Here is an 11,065-nt window from a genome sequence, read left to right as displayed (position 1 = left end):
GTTCTAGCTGGGCTTTTGCCTTTCTCATTTCCTCTCTGCACGACCTAACGAGATCCCTGTACTCTTCTTGAGTCGCCTGCCCCTTCTTCCACAAGCGGTAAACTCTCCTTTTTTTCCTGAGTCCCAGCAAAAGCTCCCTGTTCAGTGCAGTGTTTGGTGCAATGCCATTAGGCAGGGAGCAGTAACAGTTGGGGAACAGCAGCTGGGCCACAGTGCTCCTGAGAGAGTCCTCCTTTTCAAACTTCAAATCCCCACAAATGCACCGTAGAGAGTGGCTCTGCATATGTCATTTTCTTTCTATCCCTGATAGGTGAGGAAGCTGATGTTGCTATAGTTTGATGCATCCAATTATTATAAGATCCTGTAATAAAAAGGCTATTTCCTGGTATAAGCCTGTGGCATCAAATAAAATAACACCGGGTTGAGTCAGATCTAAGCTGTTGTAATGAAACAAAAAACTTCTGTATTTAAGTTTAAATAAGATTCAATCTGGTATATATTTTGCAGTCCCTGTGAGTTTGTTATATAATGAAAATTCTATCAGTCCTTTGAAGAGTTTCCTTAAGAACCTGTCCAATTCTTATAATTCATTTTCTTGATTTAAATGAAAACCAGAAAAAAATCCAACTCTGCATATTACAGTGAGGCTAAAGATACCCTCTTTCTAATAGATAAAATGCTAATATATAATTGATATTCTTTTAATCTGAGCCATATTCTATGTGTAGCTTATGTCTTCCACTAGTTCTATAGGGACATCTCATTTTTTAAAATACTTTTAAAATGTGCAGGTATCTGTCCTATTTCTTAGGCAATTTGATCATTAAACATAATTATATGCTTGTATACCTTTTTGCCTAAGTTCACAAGGACTTAGACTCCTAATTTACTTATGTGGCATAGAAGATATAATAATTATACATTCAGATCTCTTTATTCAAGATAATGTTTAAGTAGAAGCAACAGTAACGGATGTAGTTAAAATTGTATGATAGTTTTAGTTGTTTTACGGCTGCTTGTAGCTGTCTGTTCCCCTTCCAGTCTGAATAGTTCTGAGTTTTGTTTCCGAAGAAAGTCTTTTAAATGTAAGTGGCTCATGTGCTTTCTATTTTGAGCAGAAAAGCAATAAATAGGCTGTTTTAAAATATCTTGCGCTTTTATATGAGTCTTAGCAGAAGCCGTTGTATTTTTGACATAGAAAGTTGTTATGAGGTCAAAATAGCCCCTATTGAAGACATTGTCTTTGAGTGGTCTTGCCTGAATATGGTCTGTTGTATACGTTTTGAAAATTGTGTTATACTAAAGATGTTTCACATGTAAAAGGCATGAAAAACTTGTTTGCGATTGCATAGATAAATGGCTACTCAAGGTAGAAGGAATCCAGGCTTAACTTGTTCATGCAGGCAAGGACACTCTCGACATAGAAAGGAGGGGGTACGCTAAGAATTCACAAGGAAGGAATAATTAGGAAATAATCTACCAGGGATAGTGGGTCATGTACAGAGCCTAAATTTCCTAGATTATTAAATTTGGTACCTTAGTAAAATGCTAAATTATGTTTTCAACTTGGGTGTTTTGGTTAGGCGCTAGCTACAGATGAATTGATTCAGACCATCCTATCCAATAGAGCAGAAACTAAGAGAAAGATTTCATGGGCTAGTATGGAGAAAAGTGCTTACGAAGCACACAGAGTTCTTAAATATTACAGGTTGGGGAAAGACACTGAAATTGTACCAAATATGCAGAAAGGAGCTTTCTTCTGCTCTATTGTTCTTTCTGCAGAAGCTGTCAAATGGAAAAATGAGGCTTATGCTGGGTTAAAAGAGCAGTTCCAAAAGGGGAGGATGGAAGACAGTGCAATGAGAGACTTAAAGAAGGAATAGCATTTGGGGCTGTTACAATCATTAGATAGAGTAGGCTCATCTAGAAGTTTCAGTAAGATGAACATGCAGTTTTCTTTTTAAAACTGTCTACCATTATATTATCAGTATCATTTTTAAATGGTACTGAATTTTCAAAGGTCTGTTCTACGTTACTGTGTCGCTGCTGGTCACTGACTCCTTAAAAGAAAAACTGCAAATACATTTCCATTTCAGTCTGTTGTGAAAGGACAGGCAGTATAATACACAGTGCAGTATACTGGAAGCTGAGGTCTGAAAGTAAAGGAATTCAGTATTTATCTCCCAAAAGCTGACACCGCAGTTTTGAGGATTGGTGAAGAGTATGAATTTTCTAAGATTAGTAAAGACATCTCTAACTGAGACATTAGAGGAAGAATATAGTAACCAGCCCTGCAGCTACAATCCACAGCAATTTAAAGTTGTAGAACAAGCACTTCCTCATGCATGCAAGGATACTCTTAACATAGAAATGAAAAGGTCTGTGAAGAATTCCAGAGAGGGGAATAATTAGGAAATAGTCTGAGTTAATTCTTCTTAGTACCTACTTTTGTGAAGAGAGCAGTCACAGTTTCTAATAAATGCTAAACCATTCAGAGAGTCACTACTTAGTTGGATTTGAACTATTTTAATTCTGGGGGGGGGGGGGGGGGAAAATTAAATTTTTTGTTGTGTTCTTTGGTCTTGGGCAGTCTAAAGCCATAAAAATAAGGAGATATTTTTCTCTGACAACTATACCATGAACACTTTTCTTCTCTCCCTCCAAGGCATTTCAGCCTCGGTGACTGGTCTTTCAAACTCAGTTTCTGTAATTTGTCAGAGTATGCTGCTGAAAGAAAATGTCAACCACATTCTCTGTTGAGGTTCATGACTGTCATATTATTAATCTTTCAACAGTATATAAGGACACTACGGTTGAATTTTAGGGATGATCGTTTCGATATAACAGCCTTCTGCCATAGCCAACAAACCTTACCATGTGGAAGGTCTCTTTTTTCTTTCATGGGAACAAGAAACGACTAAGGCTTTCTCCGGTGAGCCACCACATTAAATGCAGTAGAGATGTGGGGCAGTATATTGTGTTCCAAAAGCAACTTTTGCTTTTGGTCTACATTATTTCAAAATTCGTATTTACAGTGCATTCCACACTAGTTTTTTAAACAAGTTCATAAAGTCAAGCTTCAAACTTTGCTCAGCTATGTAAAAAGTTTACCAACAAGAATAGTCATCAAACCACATTGGAATATTTTATCTAATTTCAATTTATTTGCTTATGTGAAAGATTGTAGAAAAACTTGGTTTGGTTTTGGTTCAAAATAGCATCTTAAAAGTCTTGCAGACAATTAACCCAAACAAAATATTTAATTTGGTGCCTAAATAAATGTAAATGTGTGCCATGCAGAAGGTCATACAGTGGGTTTCTTCTCTTGAGGGACATCAGGATTCAGTGGGATATTTATATTGTTTGTCCTGAACTGGAATCTCCCAGTCTGTGGAAAGTTACCTTTACAATTAGAATGTAAGTGATCTACTGCTCCCTTCTTTTGAAACTTTGTGGTTTTTTTAATCCCATTTTAATATTTTACTTGTGCAGAGAACAATTCTGAGAACGATTCTGTAGCCTGGTGGTGAGGTCACTCACTCCTATCTTCCAGGCACTATATGTTTAAACCATTTTAACAAGGTTGTTTTAATGGTCTGAGCTGAGAGGAGTGCCTCTCTCACAGCAGACTGTAGTTCAGTGGTTATGGAACTCTTCTGGCAGTCTTGATTGACAATCCAACATCAGGATTTGTTTGAACTAACATTTCTGACATCCCCAGACACTGCCCAAAGTTTTCAGAGATGTGTTCGAGCACTAGATATCACGTATGGGCATTATTTCTCGTTCCCTATTTTATGATGATTGGCAGCTAAATCTCCTTATGAAGCCAGTGCCAGAACATTGGGATGTCATGTTTTGGATTAAGTGAAATGAATCCTTGATATAAAAAATGATATTCATTTTTGCCTTTGTATCCATCTGAACTATTTAACAAACGTTATTCTGATGTAAATTGTTCATTAAAGGAAAATTGTCCAGCTGTGAAGGTATGTGCCACAACTTTTCTAAAAACCAGTTTCTTTCTAGCTGGCATATGCTGGGCACCTAGAAACTGAAGTACCCCAAATCACTTAACAGTTCTTGAAAATAGTTTCTTTCATGCTTGATATATTTTGGAATTGTTCACGATGTTGAAGTGTGTACTAACAGGTCTGCAACTGTGCAGAAATATGTGACACACTACTTTGAGGTTAGCTGGTTCAGCCCAAACCTTTGTTCATTCCTTGAACAAAATGTGAATGAGAGCTTTCAGCAGGTTTGCTAAAGTTCTGTTCATTTGAAGGTGTGTTTTTGTTTTTTGTTTTTGTTTGTGTGGTGTTTTGTTTTGTTTTTTTTTTTTTTAAGATTCAGCAGGTTTCCAGACAGGACTATGGAATGTAACACAACGTTAGCTCTTCAGGGCAAAGCTTTCAACTGAAGCCTGTAATACAGTGCTTCCACTTTCAAATCCTCCAGTAGACACAATTGGACCTAAATCATGATTATCCTTCTCATCCTTCTCTATCGAAGGCACCAGAAAGGTTCAGGCAACTTGCGACATCCACTGAGCAGCTCTTCAGGCAATCAAAACTAGTTTTGAAGGATATCTTACCTTGCCCATGTAATGCACCCCACTATGTGCTTGTGTACTCTATCAAATCAGTGTGATTCTTAGTTGTACAGAGATGATTTTGCTGACAAGCATGTTAACTACCCATCATTTCCCTGTCTTTGCTAGTGTGCCTTCTCGGTGTGGGATATACGCACAGACAAGGTTAACTGGAGATACTTGAGCCCTGTGCTTTTTCTCATTTTCTTATGCATAGCAGTAGCATGTAATGTTATGCTGGCAGCCTTTAAAGTCCTTTGAAAAGCTGAAATACATACTTATGGTGAAGCCTGATTTTAATTTAAAACCAAGCTACTAAACCTATAAGCCTTGTTTGAGCTTCATATATGCATATAAGGAGAGGGAAAAGACAGTTTGGTCTTGTAAAGTCTTAGAAGAAGATCTGAAAACCAACTTTGATAGTGTTACAAATTCTAGAACTATGACTAAGGAGACAGAGAATGGTATTAGCTGTCCCATACTATTGCTCAGATGAGCTAAAATAAACTGTCATATTACGTGACCTATAAGTGGTATTAGGCATTTTATTACCTTTTTGCTATCCACTTGAGCTCTAGACCTTTATTAAAGATTGTTTACAGAAGTTATTGAATGCCACTGGTTTTATTTTTAAAGCACTGACAGGATGGCATTAACGTCCCTAAACATAAAAGGAAGGAATGAGATAAATTTTAAAATCATGATCTAAGTGCAAGAGGAAGTAAGATAAATATAAAACAAACTTGTACGTTCTTCCTTGCCAAGAGTCTCTTTATATGCCAACACGTCTGACATTAGTTTAACAGCTTCTATCGGAGTAAACTGGAAAGGAAAAACATTAAAAGCGTAATTCACTGCACAAAAATGCTTCTTTAGAGTCACATTAGGCACAGCCTCTGAATACAATCTTTGCTTTCATAATGTATTTACTACTTTGATGGATGTTAAGGTTATAAGGACGCTAAATGGGGATGGAACATTTTTGATTATGGGCATCATCGATCTTGATGAAACACTAGCTATGACTTGGGTTTAGTGATGCAGCCCATGTTTGTGATTTCCTTGTATTGATAGCTCCTTTGTCTTCAGGGCTTCTGCTTTGTCCCCCACTCTGCTGTTAATATGAATGTGGTGACTTCCCCTGAGCTACTTCACTCCCCTAAAACCTTTTTAATTACAGATTTTGAAAGGTATATGTAAACGAGAAACAGCCTTAGTAAGCAGGAAAGGTCAGAAGCACAGAAATCTCTATAATTTTTTTAATTGTCATTGAGAATTCATGCAGCTTGAAAGAAATACTTGCATCCATGGCCTGTGTGTAATTTTGGAACCAGCGATCTCTTTTGATCAGACAAATTGAAATTAAGGTGTATATCCTGGCTACTGGCTATTTGTGGCCTGAATGAATTTGAGATTACCCATTTAACAATATCTAGCACTAGGTTGGTCAATTTGTAACACCATTCTTCATTGGTGAATAAAAGTAAATGCTGATTTTGGTACACTTTTTGATAGGGGAGCTGGGTTTGAAAGTTCTTCTTACCCATTTCAAAATGGTCCAGCTAAAAACTGTGTGGGATTAACAGTTGGTCCATACTCTGTCTCACCTCAGATAAATTATTGACTATAACTACAGTGATACAAGAATACTTTTTAAATATAAATTCTCCTAAGATTATCGTTAACAACAGATTTTAGTCTGTTGCTAAACTAAGAGGAGGTTTTTGTTTCATAACAGCTTCTGATAACATGCTTCCTTGAAATTTGGTTTACTACTAGGTCGTTGATTTCCTCCAAACGATGACAAATTAGTATATTTTTGTGTGACTTGGTGAAGACTCTTTTAGTCCGCCTGTTGTACAGCTGCTATGAAAATACTTCCTTAATCAAAAGATTTCTGTGCCCCTGGGTACAATATGTCATGAATTGTGTTTCATTACTAATGCACGCAGTTTCTTCTGCTGGAACATCTGCTGCTTATTTGGAAAGGTGTAGAAAAAATCCCTATACAGTAATTGGATAATAAAGCTATTGAGCTTGAGATAATTGCTTGTGCTAAACTCTAATTTTTTTTTACTGCAGACCAAATCCTCATTGAGATCCTTGACCCATCTTTCTCATGAATTAAATCAATTTGATTTTTACCAGTACTATATTGAATGTTAGTAACTGTTGCTATTTGTTGATAATTTGCTGATAGCTGGTGGTTTGTGTTGGCTCTATTTGTTGTTATTGTTTGCTACTAAAATGTAACTCTAAATATACTTATGTTTGTTACAAATAGCCAGTACTCTTACATACCCTTAGTGCATAAAGTAGTTCTGTTTGGTCTTCAGTTTTCCTTCATGAATTTTACACAGATAGATGCCGCTTCTCTAAAATGATATTTATTGTTCATTAAAAATTCAGTAAATTTTCGGAACAAAGAGTATAAGATTAGGTTTTATTAAGAAGCTGTTTGCTTTCCCTCTACACGTGAGTCAAGAATTATTTTATTTGTCTTTATGGTGACTGAAACGCTTTTGGAATAACAAATAAAATGATTTAGAGTCAGTGATAAAATTAGTAGTTATTAATGCTTTGGACTTTCTAGGTATTTTCAGGAATACCAGGCAACATTATGACTGATTGTGACTGAAGAATACCATAAAGCCCTGTAGAGCAAATTCAGTTCAACAGATTGATTTTGGAGAAGAGTTTGTTAATTTTTCACTAAATGGTCTGTGCTGACAATGAATATTGTGGTAATAGAAAGTTTGCAAGATCAGAGTTTGTTTTAAATAGACCTCAGTGTTGATTCCTGCAGGGCTTCTGAGAAGGCTTCTGAGAAAAGTAGAAAGCGAGAGCAGAGCAATCCAGTGGGGAAGATTAAATGTTCATTAGAAAAAAGTAAGCTTTGTTAGAAAAGGACTCCTTGTAGCCCACAGGAATATTACTCATGACTTTGTTCACTGGAACATTGAATTGCTATGGGTATTTTCGTTTCTGTTTCTTCCCTGGGGTATCTAACTGACTTTTCTACTTTCATCAGGATTGTCCATCCCTATATACTGCAACACTTTCTTTTGCTGATGGTGACTTACTGACCCTGCCGTAGATTTCCCTGTTTTATCTGCCAAGGCTGATAATTATTTTAGTAACAAGCGCGAGCTCAGTAATGCTTGGTCACTCAGGCCTCCTCCCTCATTATTTTTCTTCCCTGGGGGCAACTGATCTGGAAACTATCTTGGTTCTCACCTGGGGTTTCAAGATACGAAAATTCATTCAGATCACAGTTACCTTTCCTGCTGTCTTCCTTGATTAACAGTATGGTGAGCTGAACTGAAGTTTGCAAGAGCAGTTGGTATGGATGGCTTGCCCACTCGCAGTCTACTTTGAATCCAGCTTGTTATCCCAGTTGCATGAGGCAAACAGAAAAATTGAGCAGGAGTTTTAATTACATGTACGTGTCAATATCATGTTCTAAATATTGTTAGTAGCTTCATCGATTGCCTTATTCTAAGGAACGTGCTGCCAGGACTGCTCACCTGTTTTCTGTCTTTTCTCGGCTCTCAGCAGGAGGCTTTCAAGCTAAGCCCAGGAGCCCTGGTGCATAGAGGATATTCCCAGTTGGTGATTATTACTGTCGTTGCCACTAGGGGCTATAGCTATGAGCTACCTTAGTCTTTGCTTCAAGAAACTTATGGAGAAGTGGTGAAGTTACCTTAGAGAAGCTCATTTTTAACTAAAAGCTCAAAAGATAGGGAAAAGACCAGACTTCTCAAGATCTGCACTGTCACTCCTTGGGTAAACTACATGGGCGGCTGTTCAACCATCATTCAGGGTCAAGCAGTCTGATCAGTTAAACATTGCAGAGACCCACAGTACATAACATAGCTGATTTCGATGGCTTATGAGAGGGACATTTTCCAATATAATTTTATTAATTAGTATTGTTATGTTTGAATGGAAAAAACAGAATTTGAAAATGCAGCACTTCAACCCCACATTCTCTGGTGTGTAGCTGATCTCTCCTGAAGTATTAGTGTCAGCAGCAGCAGTATTGATACTGGATTTAGATAACCATAGTAATGAAGTGTAGTAGATCCCACAAATAATGCATTGGACAGGAGGGAAGAAGCTGTTCTGTCTGTCTCTGAAGTGACAAATCCCCAGGGACAGTTTTGGGTACTACTTGATTTAAGAAGAAAGTGTCAGAAGATGAATGGGAGTGCTATTGGTGTCAATCTGTAGTTTAACAAAGTATGCAGGTCTGACACTGCCTATCTTTTCTATAGTCATTTTAATGTATTGATAGCATTTCCTAGGAATCCCTTAGGGTGAGAAAGATGGGCACTTGTGAAAAAAATATCTAAAAGTCTACTTCAGTGCAAACCATTTAAACCTATGCCTACTGAAGAGTGGCTCACTGCTGGAAACTGTTGTGTCAGGTACATGTGATGAGATTCTTCTGGCTAGATATACAGTGAAGAAATCTGTCCTTGAGCTCCGTTCTCCTTTTGAAGGTGGAGCCCTGATCAGTACAGTCAGCAGAGTCAAAGGTATAATACCTCTTTCAAAAGACAATGTCTAAAATAAACCAGATTAATAAGCTATGTAGATCATCCATTGGCTATGGAAGGGACCCATGGTGGCAGTCGTATATATATCTTTTAGATGTCTAAAGTTAGTGAAACCTGTGCAAAACTAATAGTGAAAGAAAATTATGTTCTATATTGCCATTTAGGAAGACAACCTTAAATCATGGAGGAAGTAGGAAGTTAAGTAGGAAGCTACAGAGATCAAATTTACCTATTTTGCCTCAGACATCCTGTTTGTTTGTTTGTTTTGTGGTAGCATCAGCATAAACGCTTTTACTTGACTTAGCATTTGGGGAAAAAAAACCACATTTCTGTTGTCAGAGGAAATGAGTGGCAGAAATACTGCTTGTCAGACCCCAGTTGGCTATGGCAGTTGAGTCATACTTGGTTTTAGCTGACCTGGGTTTCCTATAAATAAAGACATGAAACTTCATTCAGTGGGTTTGAAAAGAACAAAACTGCTTCCTTTATATAAGCATATTGACATGAAATTTTTCTGGGTGCCTTTTCTGTATGAAACACCGCTCCCTAGGTTTGGCAAAGATTTTCTAAGAGGTGCCAAAAGTTTCCCTGGAATGTTGGTGGGGGTTTTTTTGGTGCTTATTGTTATAGTACTGAAGATCGTGAACTTGAGGCTGCTTGGTCTATCTCTTCATAATATTGTATTGAAAATGCTTTCTTTGTGAGCAAAATTAAGCTTGTGTCTGTATGCTTTTGCCATTGCAGAGAACCTTCATACTCCTTTCTTTTGCTGCTGTTCTCGGTCTTGCTGCAATCTACCTCTAACCTATTGTTACAATGTCTTTCTCAGGTTGAGCGTTCTCACACAGAATTTACCTTTTTATGTGTAGCTTTATCAGCATCTCTCATTCTTTTCAGAGGTCCCTAAATGTATGGCTGCGCTGTTCTAATGTCTTTTCCCAGACAAAATATCTTTAGACCTTAAATCTCTTTAGGCCTTAAACTTGTACAACTCCAGAAAAGTCTCTTGGGTTATTTTTGGCCCCAATTTTTTTAAAGAACTGATGCATTAGCCTTCTCCCCAAAGGTATCTCTCTTGGTAGGTGGTCAAAAATGTTGCACTTTTATTATTTGATCAGTCTTTCTACACCTCTACAGAAGTGAAAGGTTCTATGTTTTCCCACTGTCAGTGTACCTCATGTATGTTGCTGCTGTTTTACGAAATCTAGAGAAATGAATATGACCTCCTATTCTTCTTCTCTAGATTCATAAATGGTAGGACTTAAGGCTGTCAGCTCTGTTCTGAATTAGGGACTTAATTTTGGACAAAGTTGAGGCAGCACCTGTTGCATGTTGAAAACTGTAGAAGGGAACAGGACTCTGGTACTTTAATTTAGACAGAAACCCCAAGTATTACAAGATTATCTCTGGATTCTTCCTCAGAGGTTTTGCTCCTTTTCTCTGATATGCAGAACCAATGATTATACTTTTGCCTATAAAAGGGAGATTTGCTCTCTCTGACAAGTTATGTCTTTATATTTGGTTATTTATCCATATACTTGGTTCACCTATGCCTTTATTGGGGAAAAATTTCAATTTGTCCTCTACTACCTTGTCCTGGTTTCGGCAGGGATAGAGTTAATTTCCTTCCTAGTAGCTGGTACAGTGCTGTGTGTTGGATATAGGATGAGAACAAAGTTGATAACGCACCGATGTTTTAGCTGTTGCTAGGTAATGCTTACTCTAGTCAAGGACTTTTCAGCTTCGCATGCTCTACCGACTGAGAAGGCTGGAGGTGCACAAGAAGCCGGGAGGGGGCACAGCCAGGACGGCTGACCCAAACTGGTCAAAGGGATATTCCATACCATGTGACGTCATGCTCAGTACATAAACCAGGGAAAGCTGGACGGGGGGGCCGATGCTCGGGGGCTGT

The 11,065-nt window shown here is 37.7% G+C and overlaps 1 protein-coding gene across 1 annotated transcript in view; it reads left to right on the top strand.

The window, feature by feature from the left end:
• ZNF385D (zinc finger protein 385D) overlaps nucleotides 1-11,065 on the top strand; it is a 362,739-nt gene that overhangs the window by 51,419 nt on the left and 300,255 nt on the right. The window lies entirely within an intron of this gene.

Source organism: Aptenodytes forsteri, unplaced genomic scaffold (assembly GCF_000699145.1).
Source record: "Aptenodytes forsteri isolate BGI_AS27 unplaced genomic scaffold, ASM69914v1 Scaffold9, whole genome shotgun sequence".
Taxonomy (NCBI): domain Eukaryota; kingdom Metazoa; phylum Chordata; class Aves; order Sphenisciformes; family Spheniscidae; genus Aptenodytes; species Aptenodytes forsteri.
Note: the sequence above shows the minus strand (reverse complement) of the source record. Positions and strands in the feature narration are given on the sequence as shown.